This window comes from Triticum aestivum, chromosome 3B (assembly GCF_018294505.1).
Source record: "Triticum aestivum cultivar Chinese Spring chromosome 3B, IWGSC CS RefSeq v2.1, whole genome shotgun sequence".
Taxonomy (NCBI): Eukaryota; Viridiplantae; Streptophyta; class Magnoliopsida; order Poales; family Poaceae; genus Triticum; species Triticum aestivum.
The window spans coordinates 196,002,002-196,014,649 of NC_057801.1; the positions used below are offsets into that span (position 1 = coordinate 196,002,002).

Below are 12,648 nucleotides of genomic sequence, written 5' to 3' on the forward strand. Positions count from 1 at the left end.
TTTAAGAGCATTTTTTCATCGGCAGAAAAGAGAGCAATTTTTCATGTTTTTTTATGTTTGCTAGGATCTGTGTATTCCATACGAAGAATTTAAATAAAATATCTGTACCCAATCTTGCATAGCTGATGTATGATATTTGTCATGCCCAACGTACATTTCTGCAATCCCATTAGAGTGTAGATGATTACAACCCCATATTATTTTTTTTCTAAGTAAAACAGCCCATAGTGGCAGTCATCTACATATTAAAAAAAACCATCTCTCATTTCCCTATTAGTAAAATAAAGAACTCTCCTCTCCTCTCGTATGACCCCCACCAGGCTCCTCAGACACATCTACCATTTCTTCTGATTTGCCGCCGGCGAAGGACGGCGTCGTTGTGCCCCATCAGGAAACTAATCCTCATGTTATCCCAGATCCACATGTCTCTTATTTTCTCCTGATTTTTCTTCCTTGGTGGTGGCACATGTGGCTGGATGAGTGGGTGGATCTCGGCGACCTCGCTGCTCAAAATTGTCGTAGCCGGAGGCCCTGGATGCTGGGGCTGCTTAGGCATTGAGGGAGGTCACGGAGGAACAAATTTCAGCAAGACGTGAGTATTTCTGCGAGTGCCTGTTAGTTGGTGCCCTCCTGTTGTCTGTACTTGTACCAAAATGTAAATGTTATTGGAACCATATAAGTTTTTTTGAAGTTGAATGATCTAGAAATCAGAATAAGATTTTATCTTTCCATTGGTAAACAACTTTTGGTGTGAAATTAGGAATCATACCACAACTTTCTGTCTAGAGATAGGCACTTATACTTGTTCTCCGAATTCTGCAATATAGAATAGAGTACAGTAAAGCACAAATATGGATCTGCTTGAATTTAGTCTAACTGAACCTAGCAAGGTGCCCTTGTATCTAATTATTGATTGATAGTAAAAAGAGTAGTTTTAGATGCACGTTTACTGAGGTAGGTAGCAAAAGAATCAGCTTAATGTGAGAAATACATGTGTCTAGCTGCAGTTTAAGTTTTCAATTTCAGTGATTTACGCGCGGCTAGTTTTCTTCTTCCAATCTCTTCATGTATGTACGGACACACTTTGCCAGTGCGTGGACGCGTTTGTTGCATTCTCAAGGATGTGGAATATTATTTCTTGTACTTTATCCGTAGCAGTGTGGTACTCCATACTATTTTTAATTTGCTTTTTAGCAAGAAATACTTTTTTATGGTGCCTTCTGTCTGAAAAAACACCTTATGAACAGGATTGGTTCATATGTATCAATCAGTTTTTTTATTTTCTTAAATTGCAAAGGCCTCACCTCTTGTCTGTTCACCCTGCTTATTAATTTTGGTATAGGTTAGTTGAGCTGAAGCTGGCTTGTTGAATTTTCTCATGTAACTTTTGGTCACCACATCAAGTAACCGCGAAACATATTTGAGTTGCCAGCAAATTTTTAGTGACATAAGCAATTAATGTGATTAGATAGTGTATTTTCTTTGCGGCTAATTCTAAATGTGGGACCGTTTTTCTTTTGTGAGAATAGCAGTGCCAGGCTAAACTATCTGTATGTACACAGTAGAGAGGTCGTTGATATGCTTACATCCTCTTCTGCTATTAAGTTGCAAAAGCAAGGTATGTTACTATCTATTGCGAATGGCCTCGTCTAGATTTGGCAAAGTATAGTATTGTGAAATGAATCCTAATGTGTGAAACTCTTGTCTTGTATTATGTTCCTGTCTATTAACAGATTTGGCTAAATTAGCATGTTTGTAAAGGAAACTACATAAAGAAAGCTATTAATCTGTTTTAGAGTAAGAACATTGCTAACATTCGTACCCTTAATCTAATAAGTATCCTTCTTATCTATGTCGATGTCAAGTACTCTCACTTATCGTTGTCGATGCAAATAGGCGGTCGTACTATTTATTTCATAAGCTACTAATCTACTAATTATCTAGATAACATCCTTGTTCTCCTGGGCTTTTGTTTACGTAATTCATCTTCATGTTAAAGCATTGTTTTTTTGGCTTTCATTTAAATCTAAAAGTGTCTATAAGATTCTTCCAAATAGTAGCATGGATTGTTTCACCCTGTACAATCAAATATGGTTAGTAACTGTTTCTTAATCTGACTGATAAAATTCCAATCAAATATGTTAGTAAACAGACCTGCTCATTGATCAGTATCATATCTAGGATAAAAAAGTTAGCTAGCCGTACACATTTGTTAATATCTGTATTCATGAAAGTAGTGTATGGTAACAATAATCTGCATTGTCATGTTCTTTTTTCCTGTTGAAAAAATAATTAGAAACCCAATCTATAATATCCTTTTGTATACAGTATTTCCGGCCATATCTAACACATGAACATCATGCTTTTGAACCATACATTTTATTGTTTAATTGAATGACAAAAATTAGAAGATCTCTTTGTATACTATATTCTTTGCGCTATCTTCGCTTGGGCACTCCGTGTCATCAATCAGCACCTTCAATCCTTCTCTGTTTGTGACTCTTGATAATGCCACATATAGTTGGCCATGACAGAAGACTTGCTTAGGCAAATATAGACCCACCTTGTCTAGGGATTGACCTTGGCTTTTATTTATGGTCATTGCAAAACAAACTGATAGAGGACATTGCCTTCTTTTCAGCACGAAGGGCCACTTCGAGTCGCTTGGTGACATAATGATTTTAGGTATGTATACCTTGTCACCGACGTGTGTTCCTGTGATTATTTGTGCCTCAATGTACCTGTTTCCCAGCTGTGTGATAGTCATTCTTGTACCATTGCATAAACCTGCCGCTTGATTGATGTTGCGTAGGAGCATAACCGGCAAGCCTACCTTCAGTTTTAGCTCGTGGTTTGGAATTCCTGGGAAGGTCAATTTGTTAAGGAACTCTGTTGGACACATATTCTCCATTGTGTTGTAATTTGTTGTTGCCTTGCATACAGTGTCCAAGCTTAGGTATGTCACCTCTTCACCTTGTATTTGGCTCATTACGTAGTCATTTATCTTATCAACTGTTTCATTCCTTGGACATAGTATTGCTCTTTCTTCAAGAAATTCACGGTCACGATAGTTTTGGTGCAAGTTTGGGTACGTGCTTTTTACTATCGCTTCTTTCGGGTCTTCTCCTTTTTGCAGAATTATGTCTTTAGGTATTTTTACCCAATCATCTCCCTCATCGTTTGTTTGTTTTCCGTCGCCAATTTGTAATATCCATTCTGCAAATTCAGCCACATTTTGCTTTTGTATTGGATCTTCTGACAGGCACTTCAGCCGCATGTTTTCAGTTAGTCTAAATATTTCGAAGTGCTTCCATAGGTATGACCTTTTGACTGAGGCATTTACTATCTGCTCTCTCTTTCCCTTTGTAACCACTGGAAGTATTTGCCTGAAGTCACCTCCTAGCACAACTGTCATGCCACCAAATGGCCTTTCGTCACTGTTTTGGTTTTGGAACCTTAGAATATCCCTAAGGATTTTGTCTAGTGCCTCGAAGCAGTGTTTGTGTGCCATAGGAGCCTCGTCCCACAGTATCAGTGAGGTCCTCTTTACCAGTTCAGCCAAATGTGAGCCTTGTTTTATTTCACATGTTGATTCTTCTGTGATATTTATTGGAATGTGGAATCTTGAGTGCGCTGTTCTTCCACCTTGGAGGAGCAATGCTGCAATGCCAGATGATGCTACTGCAAGCACTATTTTCCCCTCCAATCGTAGCTTTGTTGTGATTGCTTTCCATAGATAAGTTTTGCCTGTGCCACCGTAGCCCTCTACAAATATCTGTTTTCCAAGTCCTCTGTAAGCTGATTCCATTATGGCATCAAAGGCAATTTTCTGGCCATAGTTAAGATTGCTAACTATGGTTTGGTGCTCAATCTTTAGTGCTTGTGAGTCGTAGCTAAGTTCTTCATTTATCATTCTGTTCCCAAGTTGTTCAAGTTCAGTAGCATTTGGTAGTTCTATGCCTGGATAGTCCTTTAGTGTCTTTCCAGCTTGCCTCATTAGTTTCTCTATCTCGATCAGAGCATATGATTTTTTCTATGAATCAGTTAGCTGCAGCATAGGAAAGTTTAGGATTATTCTTCTTTTGTACTGGATATCTTCAGATAGTGCCTCCCATGTTGAATCCCACAACATTTTTGGGCTGGTCACCTCACAATGGCATAATATTGTGGTGAATAGCTGCTGTAATCGTATCCCTGACCCCCAACTTGATGCTTCATTGATGCCTTCAATCCACTCACTATCGTCATCAAGAAATCCAAGCGCTTGGCATGCTGATTTGTATGTTGGGTGAACTACTCCATTAATTGTTCTAATATCCTCAAATGATGTGCATCCTTTCTTGGTGTTTAGAAGCATTCTCATATAATACCAGTCACCACTTGTAGGGTGTGCATAGTAAATTCTTCCATTCGCAAAGCCCCTTTTCCGCTTCTCCCAAGTTTTGGAGTCACTTTTCCATACAAATTTTGATGGGAATTCTGCATAGGTTAATTCTTTTCCCACCTCATGTATTTTGTTTGCCTCCATCCACTCAGTGAACTTAGTACTTGTGGATCCTGGCATTCTTACTATTTTTTCAATGTCAGTCGAGTCCGGAAAAATAACTTGTTGCTCGTTTTCAATGTGGAATGGCAGTCTCTCTACTGGTGGATCACGATGGTGTATCTCGTCTCTAGGTATTTCTTCAGAATGTGGAATGGCAGTCTCTCTAGGAATATCCGCCAGCATGCTTCGATTGTTGATATGTATCTCGTCTCTAGGTATTTCTTGGTTTCATCATAGTCGCTTGTCGCGTCCCTTTCCTTTAGTAAGGCTGTTACTTGGTCGTCATCTTTATGGATGTACTTAAATAGGTACTTGATTGACCTGGACCTGTTGCACCATTCCACATTTATGTGAGCTTGGAATTTGACCAAAAGGTTTCTGTTGTATGGCACAACAAATCTGTTATCGAGCATTGCTCCTCCCTTTTTGATATTCCTTCCATTGTCTTGCCTTCTATATACTGGAAAGCCATCCTCATCGATTGTCGTATCGATATTGTACCGTTTTGGGAAGTGTTTAGTGCATTTGTTGTCTATCATGCATGGTGATTTTGTATTTGCCTCTCCGCAAGGCCCGTGCATCATGAAGTTTTCAACAGCTTCATATCCGTCCAGATCAACATCTTTGTCTGGGATCTCTGCACTGATTATTTGGTTGATTTCTGATGGTCCTTTGCACTTGTAATTCTCCTTGAGAAATACCAATATGTGCACATGCGGGAGTCCCCTCTTCTGGAACTCTATTGTGTAGATAACTGCATTGATTGAATATATAGTTTTATTTTGTTAAAATTTGGAATCATTTTAATACATAGATAAAGGCTATTGTGTGTTTAAAAATTGAAACTTTAGGTCCTATTAGTTAGCGATTAGTAGTCGACTGATCTTACTTGCTATAGTTTCTCCAAACTGTTTCTTCACAACGATATCTCTCATTAGCTCCTTCAGTTTTATCATGAATACTCGGTCAACAATATCTGGTCGGTCGGCTGGCTTGAGCCCTCCTCCTGCTTCATCTAGCATGTATTGGATCTCAGGCCACTTTGCATTGCATGTGAATGTTATAAATAGGTCTGGATATCCAGCCCAACGGCATATTGCAAATGCGTCTTGCAAGTTTTGTGCCTTGTTTCTTCTACCTCCTATATAAGATGAAGGTACAATTATCCTCTTTCCGACCTGCTCTGTTCTGGTGTCCCCTTGCTCAATCGCGTCCTGCAGTCCACTGTAAAGTTCAGTTCGTAGCTTCCCTTGATTATTCCTGATCCAGTTTAGTCTGTTTTGCTCAATGCATGTGTAAACATCCACCCAAAATTGAAGCGAGAGATGTCTAGATGTTAGCAATGACATTCCTTGGTCGGGTCTTTGTTGTAGGTAGTATGCATAGTAGTCCAGCATAGTTACATATTTCCTGCTTTTGTCACCTTCTTTTGTTCGCTTGTAAGGTATTTCAAGCTTGAATCCATCTTCTCCGTATGGAAACAATAACGGGTATTGCATTGACATTAATTTTGGATGGATTTCCGATATTCTGTGAGGTTCCATATTTTTGTACTCAACAACGATGTCTCGTCCTTCGCTCTCTCCAGTAGGGTCTCCTACAACTAATGCTGCAACGTCTGATGCTGATGGAAGGTTGTGTGTTCCGTTCCTTTTCCCAAGTATTTGAAGCGTGTAATCGTGGTAGTCTTCTTCTTCGAATCTATCTCTTGCTATTCTGAATGACTTTGCAAGGATGTTGTTCTCATCAAGCATTTCTTGTAGTTCCTTGACAATGGCAGGGTCCACTGTTGTTTTTTTATCATTGCATCTTGAAGCATCTATCCTGTTTTGTACCTCATTTTCTGTCTGATAGATGTATAGCTGGGCAAATCGAGGTTTGTTACCTTCTTCGGGTAGAAGACTTCCAATATGGTGGTAGTTCTGGCCATGCAGTCTAAAAACATATGGTCCTTTGCCTTTGTTTATTTCTTTGTCAACAATTCCTCCCATTGACGTGAATGAGAACATTGAGTTGTATGACCTTATATTTTCTCTGAAGTTTGTTGCATCACTTCCTTCACCTGTTAATAGCCCTCCAAGGTAAGGTGGAGGATATGCTATCTTTGGTAGGCCAATTTTACCTTGTTTGCAGCAAATTCCGAAAGAAGGTTTTTTGTTTCCTCTATGAGAATTTAATCTTTCTTCACACCATAGTATTGCATTGCAATGTTCGCATATGTATGTTGGCTTTCCAAAGTTCCATATCGTGCTATAATAACTTCCGGATGTAGTGCTGCTGGTTCTTTCTATGATGTTTCTTTCAAGCTCATTGTCGCTTGCATTTTTTCTTGCACGCTTGACATCTTTTCTTTCTTTGATTTGTTCCTTTCTCTTCCCTGAAGCATCTTCTTCTGTTTTATTGGTTGTTTCCTGTGTATTCCTGCATCTCTTACTCCTTTTTTGTTGGAGTTGTTGTTTCCTCCTGATAATAGCTTCTCTAGCTTCTTTTGTAAGTTGGCCTGCTGATTTTGATGTGCACTGTCCCTTCATTTCTGCATTGGATATTCTTTTAGCAATATAGTATAATATAATTCTAATTTCTGCATAATGTCGTCAAGAGGCTAACGATATATGCAATAAATAGGAGATGGTGGCTGCATGTAGACAATCTATAATACTTCGATCATGCTTTCAGGATTACTGTGTTTTGTGGTTCGAGCTGCTGTGTATGGCATTATTGGAGGGACAGTGTGCTTGTTTCTCAGTGAACAACAATTGTTCCATGGGAATTACTAAGGCAAAGTACTCTCTAAGATCATTGTTAGCAATATACGTAAAGTTATTAGGTTCTACAATATTAACAAAGGTAAATATTTGAAATGTATATGTTACAAATGTACCAAAAAAAAGTGTGCATTACATGAAGATTGTAAAATCTCAATGATATACCTGATAATGTTTTCTTGTCTTTGTTTTTCTAATTTTGTAAAGCTTCACACGCATGTGCTAATTATTGTCGTAATTGTATCTTTGCTGCAAAGCCAATCCTGTAGCGATCTTGGAAAATATTTTATACCATGTACAAATTATTAGAGCATATTTTTTATTGCTGCAGTGACTTTATCAGTCTGTGAGTCACTTTTAGTTCATCACAGAAGCTCTTACTATTTTCTCAAAGAAAATAAAGTTTATGTGAAGAGCCAAGGCAAGACGTGTGAGAATAGTTTATTTGAGTCAGTAATATATGCCTAAATGTAAAACTATAATGAATAAAAAAATTAGGAGGTTGCATTGAACTGGTGGTAAGTAGTAGTTTTCCACGGAAAGCATTTACCTTCTAATCTGAAGTGTGGCAAGGCTGATTCGTGTGCAACTTCTTCCAGCGATTCAATGCAGGTCGATTCTGAGATGATATGATCCCTTGGTTAATCGTCGAAGTCTATGTTCCTAGTACTATTTAAGAGCAGTACGCTAACGTGCTCGTATCAGCCTATTCGATACGGAGTAGGAATCGAGTTCATAACGATTACGGCATAGAGAGAAAATTTCGAAACCCAGAGAAAAATTCCAAAGCCAACATACACCACGTATGAAGCCTATTCAGGCCCAACAGTTTTGATGTAGGCCCATTTAGACCACCCTCATAAAGAACCTGTATAGGTATCATCTACGTGTAGAAATCTTCTCGTTGGGTAAAAAACCTCTTCTCTCGCAGCTTCTTCGATCCCCACCAGCATCCTTATCCATCCGATGCACCACCTCTTCCAATTAGCCGTCTGTTGAAGATTTCATTGCTCGCCACCACAGAACCAATTCCCAATCCATCTCCACTTCTCCATTCATTTCTTTGAATCTCTTCCGTTAATGGCGCAGTTGGTGGTTGCGCGGAGTACGCAGACGCGTTCGTCTTGTTCTCAAGGGTGTGGATCCTTGACCTCGTCGAGTCCGACGGAGTGGCCATGCTGCGGAGTGGCCATGGGGAGTAGCAGGGAAAACACGGGGCTGCACTGCTCAAGCTCGTCATGGCCGTCGACTAAGCCATGGCAGATTTGCTGTAGTTTGGCCTCATGGAGGAGGCTGTGTGGGAACCAATTGGTGGGAACTCACCAAGTCGCCTACTGATGATGAATTGTTAGATCTGACATCCGAGGTACGGGACAGAGTTTGGGTTTGCTGATATTGTCCTCATAGGTGTTACAGTGGCAATGGTGAAACCTTAGTATAAGTAGATTGTGGAATACAAATAGAAGCACACGACCGTGAGATGTTGGCCTTTTCATTTCTGGTGTTGTCAGACTACTACCACATGTAAGTGCCAACTGATGATATGTATCATATGTAATGAAGATTATTTCCTGTACTTTATTTGTAGCAGTGCTGTACTACATAGTATTTTAATTTGCTCTTAGCAAAAAATAATCTATTCATCATGCCTTTTCTTTTAAAAAAGGCTTTATGAACCGGAAGTTGGTTATTATGTGTCAATAATTTGGCCATATGAGATAGATGCTTTCTTACCAAGAATAATTAACTAAAAGAAGTGCATGTTTGAATGTATTTCTAAAATTTACAATATGAATTGCTTTTGATAGTGTTGTATTATTTCTAAAAGGAGGTCTGGGAGGCAATCAAGGGTATGAATGCTGCTTCGGCCCCTGGCCCTGATGGCCTCCCTGTTATCTTCTTCCAGACCTTCTGGAACGTGATTAAACCTGAGGTCATGGCCATTTTTGAAGAATTCTTTGTGGGTGCTATCGACCTAGGTCGCCTCAACTATGGGATCATCTCTCTCATCCCCAAGGTCCCTGGGGCGTCCGACATCCGCCAGTTCCGGCCGATCACAGTCATTAATGTGATTTTCCGGATCTTGGCCAAAGGGTACGCCAATAGGGTGACCCTGCTTGCTGACCGGATCACGCATCCTAACCAGTCGGCCTTTATTAGAGGGCAATATATCCTGGATGGTGTTTTGGTCCTCCACGAGGTCCTCCACGAGGTCCGGACCAAACGCCTTAAGGCGGTTTTTTTGAAGATCGACTTCCACAAAGCCTATGACTCGGTCAGCTGGACCTTCCTCAGAGAAGGCCTTCTTCGGAAGGGCTTTGATGATCGCTGGATCACTAGAGTCATGCAGATGGTCTCTTGCGGTCGCACGGCGGTTAACATCAACGGCGAGGCTGGCCCCTTCTTCCCCACCCTTTGTGGGGTTCGCCACGGCGACCCCTTCTCTCCGTTTCTCTTCAATATGGTGGTGGACGCCTTGGCTGCCATTCTTGATAAGGCCAAGGCTGCTGGACACATTCGTGGGATTACCCCACACCTCTCTGGGGCATCCGGGATCTCCATCCTTCAGTATGCTGACGACACGATCATCATGGTCGAAGGCTCGGAGATGGACATCGCCAACCTCAAGTTCCTCCTTCTTTGCTTCCAACAGATGTCGGGTCTCAAGATCAACTTTGATAAGAGCGACGTCACGGTTTTGGGATACTCCCCTTCCGAGTCTCTGGCCATTGCCAATCGGCTTAATTGCCGCTTGGGCTCTTTCCCCACCTCCTACCTGGGGACCCCCATTAGCGACTCACGTCTCTCTGCCGAGGACATGAGGCCCGCTATCTCTAGGCTCCAGTCCCGGTGTGAGCCCTGGCAGGGGAGATGGCTCTCGAAGGCGGCCCGAACTATTCTTATCAACTCCTCCCAATCTAGCCATTTGCTGTTCCTTATGAGCTTCTATAGCCTCCATGAGTCCCTACATAAGGAGATCGCCAAGATCCAGTCTCGCTTCTACTAGGCTGGCGAGCATGATAAGCAGAAGTACCACATGGTCAGCTGGCCGGACATCTGCAAGCCCCGGGAGCAAGGTGGCCTGGGCATCATGTGCTCTAAGCGAATGAACATTGCTCTCCTCTCCCGCTGGCTCTGGCGCATTGCCCAGGGTCATGGCGGCCTTTGGCTGGACATTATCCGGAATAAATACCTTCGGGGTCAACCCCTTGCCTTCTGCCAGAGATCGGGCGGCTCCTAGTTCTGGCAGTCCATTGTTCAGCTACTCCCGGTACTCCGCATTGGGACCTCCATCTCGGTTGGCTCCGGCCTCTCGACCCTCTTCTGGTATGACCGTTGGGCCGTTGACTCCCCCTTCGCGGCCCGCTTCCCCGCCCTCTTCTCTATCTCCGTTGACCCCATGATATCGGTCAATAGGGCCCTTCTTGATCTGGGGCGCCTGGCCTTCCGTCGACCGTTCGGGCCGGCGGAATCCGCCGCCTGGCATGAGTTGCTTGACTGCATCGCGTTGCATGAGCCACTGGTGGATGACAGACCAGACCGTACCCGCTGGTGGCTGGAGCCAGCGGGCGTGTTCACCACCAAGTCGCTCTACTCGGCCATCGCCCCCTCCTCCGCTCCCCTTCCCTTATCAATGGTTTGGACCGTTTGTGTGCCACTAAAGATTCGCATATTCATGTGGCAACGGATCCGTGGTAGGCTCCCTTCTGGTGTGGAGGTACGCAAGCGCAATGGCCTGGGCACCGGTATCTGCCCGCTCTGTGGCATCCCGGAGGACTCGAACCACATCTTCTTCTCCTGCGTCTCCGCCCAATTCCTCTGGAGCTGCTTTCGCGAAGTCGTCAGTGGGAGTTGGTGCCACACCAACTTCCCGGACATATTTGCTGAACTCCAACTGTCCCCCGTGTCCGTGTGCCACATTAGGTGGCTTCAAGTTGGGGTGCTGGCCTGGACGTTGTGGACCGTTCGCAATAAACTTGTGATCTAGCACGCTCCCCTCCGTCGCTCTACTGACGTCCTCTACAAATTCTCGGGTTTTTTGCAGCTTTGGCGGCCGCTTAGTCGCCCCCCGACCGTGACGCGTCTTCGCCTTCATTCCTGCCGACATCCGTAATCGACTGGCCGTGTCCGCCTCTCTCGCGCCTCCGCCGCTCCACCGGAGCCTGATTAGCCTCGTGTTGGGTGGCTGTGCTGGTGTTGTGGTTTTTCTTCTTTTCTGGGCTTGTTGAGCTGTGCCTCAAGCAGAACCTATGTATGTGACGTGAGATCGTGTGTGTGGGTGTGACCTTTGTGGTATGTATGTTCTAGTGGCGTTGCTTATTTATAATAGCGGGGCGAAAGCCTTTTTCGGTATTCATGTATTTTCATGATATTTAAGTTTTAAAAACCTTTTTCAAAAATTAGTTTGATGGATTATACTACTATTGTAATTAGATTACCTTTTGTGTGTAATATGTCACCTTGATAGTAATTGGTATAGGTTTGTTGAGCAGAAGCTTACATATTGAATTTTCTCAAGTAACTTCCGGTCACCCTATCAAGTTACTGAGAAACAATCTTCCAGTTGCCAACAATTTTTAGTGACCTAAGCAATTAGTGTGATTTGATATTATATTTGCTTTGCTGTTAAGTCTAAATGTGGGAACTTTGTTTTTGGTCAGAATTGTGCTGCTGGGCAAAGCTAGCGTTATGTACATATCCGGTTGTGCTATGAATTTACTGGAGCAAGGTATATTCCTGTCTATTGTGCTGGCCCCATATTGATTTGCGAAAGTATAGTTTCTTCAAATTGTGAAGTGAATCCTAATGCGTCAATCTCTGGTCTTGTAGTATGTTCCTATCTATTGTGTTGTCCTTGTACTGATTTGGATACAATAGCATGTATATAAAGGAAACTACATGAAGACAATTTTTTTGATCTGTTTTAGACTAAGAACATTGCTAACATCCACTCCCTTAATATAATAAGTATCCTTGCCATCCTGGTTGATATCAAGTACTCTTACTTATCTTGGTCGATACAAATAGATTGCCGTAATATTTATTTCATAAGCTACTATTCCAAATATTATCTAGACAACTTCCTTGTTCTTCTCGGCCTTGCTTTCCGTACTTCATCTTCATCTTCCGGCACTGTATTTTTGGCTTTGTCTTTAACTTGTTTCTTGTTCTCGGGGACACCTTTTTTCTTTTGTTCTGTCAAATTCGTCTCAGTGCATTCATCCTCTGAGTCATCCGACGATATTACAACAGACAGATCTCAGTCTCCTTTTATTGCCACTACGGAGCTGCTGTGATGAAGATGACGATCTTTTGTCTTGCTGCTTGTCTTTCTTT

General features: G+C 42.2%; 1 long non-coding RNA gene across 2 annotated transcripts; it reads left to right on the plus strand.

The window, feature by feature from the left end:
• The first annotated feature begins 275 nt into the window (after nucleotides 1–275).
• LOC123069330 (uncharacterized) lies at nucleotides 276–7,495 on the plus strand. 2 transcript variants are annotated; one of them, XR_006432453.1, is made up of 5 exons: nucleotides 276–592; nucleotides 1,530–1,618; nucleotides 2,642–2,685; nucleotides 2,813–2,956; nucleotides 7,223–7,495. It is a non-coding gene; the product is annotated as an uncharacterized lncRNA (long non-coding RNA). The 2 variants fall into 2 exon arrangements; XR_006432454.1 differs by lacking the exon at nucleotides 7,223–7,495 and adding an exon at nucleotides 4,387–7,209.
• The last annotated feature ends 5,153 nt before the right edge of the window (nucleotides 7,496–12,648 follow it).